Source organism: Schistocerca nitens, chromosome 4 (assembly GCF_023898315.1).
Source record: "Schistocerca nitens isolate TAMUIC-IGC-003100 chromosome 4, iqSchNite1.1, whole genome shotgun sequence".
In the NCBI taxonomy this organism is placed as follows: Eukaryota; Metazoa; Arthropoda; class Insecta; order Orthoptera; family Acrididae; genus Schistocerca; species Schistocerca nitens.
The window spans coordinates 624,056,301-624,066,823 of NC_064617.1; the positions used below are offsets into that span (position 1 = coordinate 624,056,301).

The window sequence follows — 10,523 nt, forward strand, 5'->3', positions numbered from 1 at the left end:
GGCAAGTTTTCCTCCTGGTGTGCGCGGAAGTGGATTGACAGTTGCTCTACAGCTGTTTGTACAGATACGTCCGTATCCCGTGTAGCTTCTGCCCCGCGACCGATCGCGGCCTGTTGGACTGGGATGGCCGGCAGCCAGGACGCTGGGAGTTTGTAGCCATCTACTCTGTTGATGTTGTCAGGCTGCTTAATAATTTCGATCGCCTCCCGTATTTTGCGTTCTCGCATCCACGATTCTTCCGCCAGTACTCGGGATTCCTGGAACCTGATAGGTTGTCCACAGTCACGGTGGTGTTCCGCTATCGCCGATTTATTATTTTGCTGTAATCGTACATAGCGTTCGTGTTCTACTACTCGTAAGTTAACAGGTCTGCCTATTTCTCTTATGTAGGCAGCTCCGCACTCACACCGTAGTTCGTAAACACCTGCAGTGTCAAGATTGTTGACTACATCTTTGGTGGAACCTATCATTTCGTGGATCCTGTGACTGCTTCGAATAATCGGTTTGAAACCTCGTAGGCGGAGGACGTTGCCTAGTCGTTCACTGACGCCTTTTACATATGGTAAGTGTACCAGTGGAAGCTTCTCTTCTTTCCCTTTGCCCCCAGGCTGCGGCTAAGCCATGTCTCCGCAATATCCTTTCTTTCAGGAGTGCTAGTTCTGCAAGGTTCGCAGGAGAGCTTCTGTAAAGCTGGAAGGTAGGAGACGAGATAGTGGCAGAAGTGAAGCTGTGAGGACGGGGCGTGAGTCTTGCTTGGGTAGCTCAGTTGGTAGAGCACTTGTCCGCGAAAGGCAAAGGTCCCGAGTTCGAGTCTCGGCCCGGCACACAGTTTTAATCTGCCAGGAAGTTAATATCAGCGCACAGTCCGCTGCAGAGTGAAAATCTCATTCAAGGAAGATTACAGTTTGACGTCCAGCTGGAAATGAGTTCATTAGTGACAGATCATAATCTCGGGTTAAGGAAGGAATGGAAAGGAAACCCGCCGTGCCATTACGAAGGAACCATCACGGTATTTGCTTTATGCGGTTTAGGGAAATCAAGGAAAACATAAACCTAGGTGGCCGGATGGGGATTGTAACCGTCGTCTTTCAAACTGGTAGTGTAATGCATGTCACTCAGCGGTTATTGAGTAGTCTCTCATTGCAAATACAAGGCAAGGACTACAGATGTTCTGTTGCCAACGTTGTCTCTGGAGAAGAATGGTCTGGCACAAAGTTTTCATTTGATCTGGTTCACGAGTGTGCTCCAGGCAAGTAGTTATTTTTGGAGAAGTTTGTATGTGCAAACTGCCTAAAATTTAGGCCCGGACATCCAGCGTACAGAATGCTATAAAATCTTTGTTTTTCCAGTCGCATAACATCGTAATATAAGTGTGACGTTCCAGGAAGGCTGTTCCAGCTTTCCAACTTGTGGTGAATAACTCTGTGGCACTACCTTACGCTGACACACAGAAAAGAATTACTATGCCTTCTCTCTCCTTCTTGAGCAGCGATACATTCTGTATCGACATCGTGCGCATCCACGGAGTGGGAAGCAGGTGCTGTCCGTTCTAGGCACTTGCAATGTTGCAGTCTACAATAGGATCACGACGGAGAATGTAACCTAATGTGCTCCTGCGAGGAATCGTCCGCCACGTGGAGCAGCTAAGAGCAGAGCTTACAACCAACTCCAGATCTTCGCACTCGTTTGCAACTACCAGGTGTGTCATGTGCTAGCTGGTTATTTCCGCAGACTGGCAGAGGCAATTAAGATAGCTAGGCTCACTAGACGGTCTCAGCATGTGTTGATTTGTGAAGACAATAGAGGCATTCTAGTGTGCATTTGAGTGCAGGACCTCAACGAGAACCTATCGGTTTCAGGAGATCTAGACGGTAGAATCCTCGATTTGTCCTACACGATGGAAACTACTAAAGTCACCCTGAATGCGTCATCTGGGTGGCCGATTACGTGTGGAACACATATGGCAAATTTTTTAGTTTGTGTGAAACTCCGAGTTCCCCTACTGATAAATAAGTGTCGCGTAAAATAACTACTACAATCGAATGGAAGATGTCTGAGTAAGTGCAACTATGTCCTACAATCTCTCACATAAAGAGCAGACTCCCTCACAACGTATTACGAAATGATGCTTGACAATGGAACAAGAGAGCAGCAAAAGTTTGGAAAACATGAAGAGAAATACTAGACAGTGCACGAGAGGAGTGATTATAGTAACAAGCAGGAGGAGTAGCTGTGACGAGGTCCAGAACGTATCTGCCTGCGAACTAATATTGACAGCTGTAACAAGACTCACATTGGACCTAGAGTAATTAAAATTTAGCCCAAACTCGACAGCATATGTATTTGTGGATATGGGGTGATGCGTCTTCAAATAATCCCAGTCGAATAAAAAAATTCATAACAAACAGTATTAATTAAAATTACAGTCACTCTGTAACATTTTCACTCATATTCACTAATAAAGAAAACGTAAAACAGATTCGTCAGTCAAAATGAGTTATTAAAATATCAATTGAACTGTAGTATGATAACTAAAGAATAATTCAGGAATATGTGGTGCGCTGAAGGCATATGAAAAACATGGGTGTGCAGCCATCCTCAAAAATATTACAATCTTCTCCCTAATATTGTAGGAAGTAAGCCAGACGTTTTGTGAAATCTTCAGTCATACCAATTCGTCTCATGATGTGCTAAAATAGAAGACAGATCAGCTAATAAATTAAATTCTGTCCTTTTGTCTGAATACAAAATATGAGCCGTTTAGCGGCTCATGGACACACTATGCTTAGACTTCTTCGTTTTGTTGTGTTTTTGAACGTTGTAACCTAGCAACGAGTCACACTGAACTATGTGGCCTACCGCGCTTGCCAGGTTTGAGAGCGTTGCGTAGGCTATCTCGTCTTAGTGTGTGTTCCTTTCTTAGTAACGTTAAATCTAAGTGTTCGCAAAACTATTTGCAAGGATTATTTGAGTCCGTCGGCGTGGATACAGCAATGTTTTCTTTGTGTTGTATGTGAAGCCTGATAAGCTTTTGGACTGCCGTCAGCTTGAAGCACATGGGTTCGAAGCTACCACCTTCCGGCACGTTGATGGAGACGCTAATGGCAGATCGATGGCAGTTGCACGCTAGCAGCTGCCTACTTCGTACACTACATCGCTACTGGTGCTCTCAATAAAATTTATTCCAGTGAGAAAGCAAACAAAACACTTTCAGCTTCGTTGTCTACTACAGCCAAGTGACTAGTGTATTACCCTGTACGGTCTTTGCAAGAGTGTACTTAACTGAACTGTTTTTTGTGTTTAACTTGCTAAACTTTATTTGCTGTTTCAGTGTCGTTGTAGAGCTGTCTAGCTGTGGTTCTTTTCCAATGTAATGCTATAGATCCTCTCCAGAATGTTAAAAAAAAATTTATGTGCTGAATTACGACTGATTTTTCTGGAATTGCGCGCACAGGTTATTAAGTTGGTTCAAAGTTCGTAGAGTTTTTTTTTATGTTGGTGTTATGGTTGCAATGGATTCACTTATCTATTGTCATTTTTCATTTGTTTTCATTGGTGATATTTGAGTTTATATATGGTCTTTTTGTCATTTTGAGATAGTGGGTGGAACTGTGGACGCTAGAAAATGGAATGCCAGGTGGAGACGTCGGAACATTTCCAATATACTCTTCTGCTTGAGTTCAATAGAGGGGTGACAGCAGCGGAGGCAGCCAGAAACATTTGCGCCGTTTACGGAGATAATGGAATTGATCACAGTACGGTAATAAATTGGTTTCTTCGTTTTAAATAGACTCGGTTTGACATTAATGACTCTCCACTTTCAGCAAGACCTTGTAACCTCCCTCTCACTTGTCGACGTTAATTACAGTGAAAAATTAAACCAGGTGTACTAATGGATATTTGGGAAAAGCAATCGTCACCGAAGTTAATCTGACGGTAAAGAGGGAGGAAGGGTTACATCTAAATGAAAGGAGAAAATGCAAACTAAATTGGTGGAAATTAATTTCGGAAAAGGGTAAAGTTAATAAATAAAGTAAATGTGCGGTCGTTACGTTAACAATTACCTGGCGTTAATTACATGTTTGAGATATGGGGAAAATTACGGTCGCCAGTCCTATGGACAAGTACTATAATAACTGAAAAAGATAGGTTATGCACATATAATTAGCACTAAAAGCGTGACAATTGAAGGTTGACATATGTTGTGTGAAAACTGAATGTTTGTAGAAGTAATAAATTTCGCTACACTCTGACTTAATTTAGCAAAAGAATGAATAAAACCGGAAAAATGAAAGTTAATTTAGTGACTGAAATTAATAGTGAACTTTGTTTCTGAAGCACTACGAAATTAAATAAGGTTAGTCTTGGGCTACCTCAACAATCATCTCAAAAGCAACTTGAATCTACGCAATTTATAAATACCAATTGTCGGTTGTCGCTGTTGCAGAAGCTGGAAGTTGGCGCGCCTTCTTCTCGACACGGTCCCCAGGCGAAACGGGCTCTTGATGTGTGCCAGCTAATGTTTCCCGTCCGCGACACCGTGCCAGAAACTGTCATAGCAAGTCGGGCGCAATTACATGCTGCCAAACTCCGAAAGCGTGGCAACTCGCGGAAGCGTCACTCAACACACCTGCTGAACCGCCCTACTCCAGCCAGACTCTGCTCTGCCCGCGCTCCACGCGGCGGAGTTAACACTAACAAAGTTCCTAAACACTTTGGTTCTCCACACGACCTGTCGATGTAATCGTTCGATAGCATAGTTTTCCCTAGGCGAGACCCAGCGTAAAAATACAAATAATATTTACAAATGAAACCAATTATACATCAACATAAATGCATATACAAATTGTAAAACAATTACAATATATAAAGACACAGAAATGTCATATCTTCAGGTAACAAAATAAGGAAAAAATTTATATTACAATAGATGGAAATAGGAGGATATGCATTTCCGGCGTTATAATCTTCCGGATTTGATGAACGTCCTTTAAAGGCATTAATCCACAAAGATCTACGTCAGCATACTCGTACTGGCAAACGTGATGGACTGTGACCATTCCAGCATTGTGCGACAATTACATGCAATGTATAAGGTTTAAGAAAAGGATGTGTGGAAACCGCATGTTCTAAGCCTAAATAAGAAAAATCAGTGCGTGGCCATATGTGCACCGCTGTTTGTTCGTAAACAATTTGCTCGTAAATCATCGACCATTGCTATTCTTTATCGCTGCGACTGACGAGAAACTGTGTCGTTATGCCAATGTAAGGAAAAGAAAGGAATGCTTGAGCCCAAACAAAGCAGGAGCTCCCCGTCCGCAAAAATAGTGTAATGCACCTGGTGGAATAGCGACCGTGTTCTGTACTACGTATTTCTTGTACAAGGTGTAACTATCACTACGGACATTTATTGTCAACAACTGAGACGTCTTGCAGACACAATCCAAGAGTGACGACTAGTAAGACTGCGTGAAGTAATGCTTCGTCACGATAACGCCCGCCTCCACTCCGGTAGACTGACAAAAACCACTACACAGGAGTTGCTCGCGAAATCATTCCCCACACACCTCACTCACCTGAACTTGGGCCCTTTGATTTTCACCTTTCCGATCCCTATCGAACAACAGTCAAAGAACTTCCTTTCCGAATGAAAATGCGTTCCCGGCGAGTTCTTCATCTCGAAACCACCTGGTTTCTGCAGTCGCGGAATCTTTGGCAGACAGTTGTAAATAGCGAAGGAGAATATTTTGTTATTGACAAGTCTTCATTATGTGTATCTGTTCTGTTTGTTAAAGTTATGGAAAAGCGTTTCAAATTTATCCAAGAACTTAATATTAAATTCTGCTGTTCTGTCATTGTTCAGTGCCACTAGGTGTAAGAAATGATTGTTTATCTATTTACAAGTGTACACTAACTTCTACGCTATTCTGATTGTGCTTTTGGTGCCGGCATTAATTACTATAAGTGCCTGTTCTAACTTACTCCATTTCCTGGCCACACTTTCTTTCAAATTTGATATCTGTTACGTAACAGATTTATAAATTGTCATTCAGAATTCTGTAAGATTTCCATGTAATTAGGGTAACATCCATATACATTCTCAGTGTGTTAGCCTCGAATTGTTCGTTTTCATATTTTTTTATGTGAAGGTTTTATCAGTTTTTCTGACAGTCTTTCAAATGTTTTCAACACCATATATGGACTGTTAAATGCCCTGGAAAAGTTGTCGTCTTATCAGGCGGTTTGCAAGTCAAGAACAAATCGAAGGCTGGCTGATTATCGTAAATGAATGCATGGAGCATGTTTTATAAATTATTTTAGTGCCTGTGAAACACATGACTTTAATATATATGTATCTGTGTTAAGTCTGACGACAAAGTTATGAAAATTCAATATTTTCTGTAAAGAGCACCACTTATATCGAGTCGCTTTTTTTGGGTAAACGAGCTATACCGGAAGTTTTCACTCCCAGTTCCTCACACTCAGTCCATCCAAAATGCTTTAAATGGAAATATGTTGTAGTGTGACTTATACACCATACGCACTACACGCTGGATGTCCTCCTACACCCCCACCCCCACCCCTCCCGAAGAAACAAACTATGCATCACTGGATTGTGTGCTATCATAAGGCAAAAGAGAAGTCCTACTTCCCTCCCCAATGACTATAAGGAGGTACCACATGGCCGAGTAGTTACTTTTACCAGCTGGAACTTCACACCCGTCGCTTCCAACCACTTTGCTCCCCATTTACAAAGATCACTGCACTTCAACAGGGGTACCAACCATTTAGGGGGACAGAAATTTGAGAAACCTCACTTTGGCTACCACATCCACAAATTTAGTTCCCTAAATTACTAATTACTGTGTGCTTTGGTACCAAGCTGAATGACACCTCCGTTTCCAGTCTTTGCATGTGTAGAAAGGAGTCATGGACACATCTGCACACATCTGTCTTTTGAGTACATTCTTTTAAAATATTTAAGAGCTCTTAGGAAACAGGAACACACGAGGAATTCTTCAGCACGGTTACATGTCATCTGCTGCATTCCCCTCAAAATTTCATGTAAATCTAAGTTTAATACAGTAAATTCGTTTGATAAAATATTCTTGGAGACACTCGCAGTGAAAACAATAAGGTGTCAATTGAGTTCCAGTGATTAGATCTCCTGTAAACACTGTTACATGGTCATGGCCTTTCGCCAAAAATCAGATTAAAAATAAACACAGGAGAGCAGTCTCTCTTGTATCTTACTAAGCTCTGAACTTATTCTGGGCATTTTCCATAGCCATGGTGGCATATGGCACCAACAATAGATTGGTGTTAGTATTTTTCCCACAAAAAGTGACGTTCCGTTAACTTTTGCACGATTCTCAAAAAGCCTCACTTCCCGCGAACTACATGTGAAAATCGTGAGGGCCAGCAAAGTTTCGGAGCAACGAGAAGTCTGTACGCCTCACGCACCATAAATAACGACTGTCGGATTGTACGTGACGGATTCTCATACTCAGAAAAGTGGACTCGGTTTAGGGCTGGTCCAGTAGTCACCTGTGACCAGCCTGTACACTGAGGCGTCAGAAACGATGGGATCGCGATACACATATATGCAGATGGCGCTAGTACCACGTAAGCAAGGTATAAATGGGCTATTATTGGCGAAGCTATTATTTGTACTCATGTGACTCAAGTGAAAGGGTTGCTGATGTGATTATGGCGGCACGACGGAAATTAACAGACTATGAACGCGGAGTGGTAGTTGGAGGTAGCCACATGGGACATTCCACTTCGGAATATTCCGATATACGTAGTGCCTAGAGTGTGCTGAGTATATCAAATTTTTGGCGTTACTTCTCAACACGGACAACGCAGTAGCCGACGCTCTACACCTAACGACCGAGAATAGCACCGTTTGCCTACCGCTGTGCCCTAGCGGTTCTAGGTTCTTCAGTCCGGAACCGCGCTGCTGCTACGGTCGCAGGTTTGAATCCTGTCTCGGGCGTGGATATGTGTGATGTCCTTAGGTTAGTAAGGTTTAAGTATTTCTAAGTCTAGGGGACTGATGACCCCAGATGTTTAGTTCCATAGTGCTTAGAGGCATCTGAACCAATAACGCCGTTAGCGTACAGTTATTAGTGCTAACAGACAAGCACAATATGTGACGTACGACGAACATATCCGTTACGACAGTGTGGCGAAATCTGCCGTTAATGGGTTGTGGCTTCAGCCGACCGATCGAGTGCCATTGCTAAAGGCACAAAATCGCCTGCAACGCCTATCCTGGGCTGGTGACCATATCGGTTGGACACTAGACGACCGGAAAATCATGGCCTGTCCAGATGATTACCAATTTCAGTTGGTGAGAACTGATTGTAGGTTTAGACGTGACACACACTCCAGAAGCTATGGACCCACGTTGCCCACAAGACACTATAAAAGCTTGTGGTGGCTCCATAACGGTGGACTGTGTTTACATGCGATCGATTGGGTCCTCTGGCCCAACTGAACACATCATTGACTGGAAATCATTATGTTAGGCTACTGGGAGACCGTTTCCAGACATTCATAGACTTCATGTTCCCAAATAACAAAGGAATTTTTATGGATGACAGCCCAACATGTCACCAGGTCACAATTATTCGCGATTGGTTTGAAGAACATTCAGACAATTCGAGCCAATTTAGCCATTCGTATTGCCTGATATCAATCCCATCGAACATTTATGGGACATAATCGACAATCAGTTCGTGCACAAAACCTGCACTCGCAACACTTTCTAATTACGGACGGCTATAGAGGAAGCATGGCTCAGTTTTTCTGCAGGGGTTTCTCACGTTTTTTGAGTCCGTCCCATGTCGGCGCTGCTGTATTACGCAAGTCAAAAGGAAGTCCGAAACGATAATAGGAGGTATCTTATGACGTTTATCAACTCAGTGTAATCCCTCCGTGTGAAAACCAAAAAAAGTTCTGAGATAGGTCAGTTTTGGTGATCCACTGCGGTTCTTCGATAATATGTCCAGGAACACCCAAACTCGATAAGATAAATGTTAGAAAGCTTCAGTAAGCACTCTTAAAGTTGCTGATAGGGTTGACTTGTACCTGTTTAATACTGAACTAATACAGTTCTCATCTTGGCAGTCTCACGAGTCTTGAAGATCCACATTACTAATTTGGGAAACCTGTGATTTTATTGGAATAGGTTGCGTTCTGTTAAGTTTCAGAAGATGAACTCGTGGAGATAGCTCATTTAGAACTTGACATAATAGTTATACTTTTATTCTAATTAACAGTACAGTAGTTGATATGTTATCCATTCGAAAACGTATAGATGCAATAATGAAGAGCAAATATATGATATAACTTCTTCGGATCCTCCCATGTGAAAAACAATATAGTCTCAGTATTTCACTACAATGTTTTCAATACCCCTACATAGAAACAAGTAGAGTTATGACGTTGTTTCGAAAAACCTCTAAAAGTATTTGACATATTACTTCATGTTGTTGCACGATGCTGTAATAAAAATATATATTTCTAATATATGTAATACACTGTTAGAGGAAAAACAACAGCGCACTACGATGGAATAATCCCAAACGGATGGAAACGATGTAAACTGGTTCAAATGGCTCTGAGCACTATCTGGCTTAACACCTGAGGTAATCAGTTTCCTAGTACTTAGAGTTACTTAAATCTAACTGACCTAACGGTCGCACGGTTCCAGACTGAAGCGCCTGGAACCGCTCGGTCACTGCAGCCGGAGGAAACGATAAGATGTGATATACATGCACAGACAAACAAACGATTATAAATTCAAAAAAAGAAAGATTAACTCAAGAGAAAAAGCTTCAAAAATTGAGCAAATCAGTAACAGGTTGATCCATTTTTGGCCCTTATGCAACCACTTACTCGATTTGGCATTGGTTCATAGAGTTGTTGGATGTTCTCCAGGGTGATATCTTGCCAGTCTCTGTGTAAATGTCACTTTGGATAGTCAAAATCCCGAGGTGGTTATAGGACACTGACCCTTAATCCTCCAAACGTTCGGACTTGGGGAGATATCCGGCGACCTCGGTGACGGAGGAACTCTCGCTATGGCTATGTACTTTCAGGGATCATCTTGTTCAAATGTAAGCCCAGATTGGCTTGCCATGAAGGGGAACAAAACGGACGTCGAATAGCGTCGACGTACCTCTGTGCTGTTAGGTTGCCGTGGATGACAACCAAAGGGGTCCTGCTATGAAAAGAAATGGCTCTCCAGAAGATCACTCGTGCTTGCCGAGCCATATGAACGGTCGACAGTCTGGTTGGTAGCCCACCTCTGTCCGAGGCGTCTCCAGACGCGTCTTCGCTGGTCATCGGGGCTCATATCGAAGAGGTACCCATGATTGAAGACAGCTCTCATCCAGTCAATGAGATTCCAGACCGAAGATGTGTGTGGAGACGCTTCGGACAGCTGTGGCATATCAGCCTGTTTGTCGCCCGTCATATGGCCCAGCAGTCAGGAGTGACGGACTGGGTTGCCT

At 42.7% G+C, this 10,523-nt stretch overlaps 1 non-coding gene across 1 annotated transcript; it reads left to right on the top strand.

Annotated features, from left to right (window-relative positions):
- The first annotated feature begins 750 nt into the window (after nucleotides 1–750).
- Trnas-cga (transfer RNA serine (anticodon CGA)) lies at nucleotides 751–825 on the top strand. Its single transcript has one exon. It is a non-coding gene; the product is annotated as a tRNA-Ser (tRNA).
- The last annotated feature ends 9,698 nt before the right edge of the window (nucleotides 826–10,523 follow it).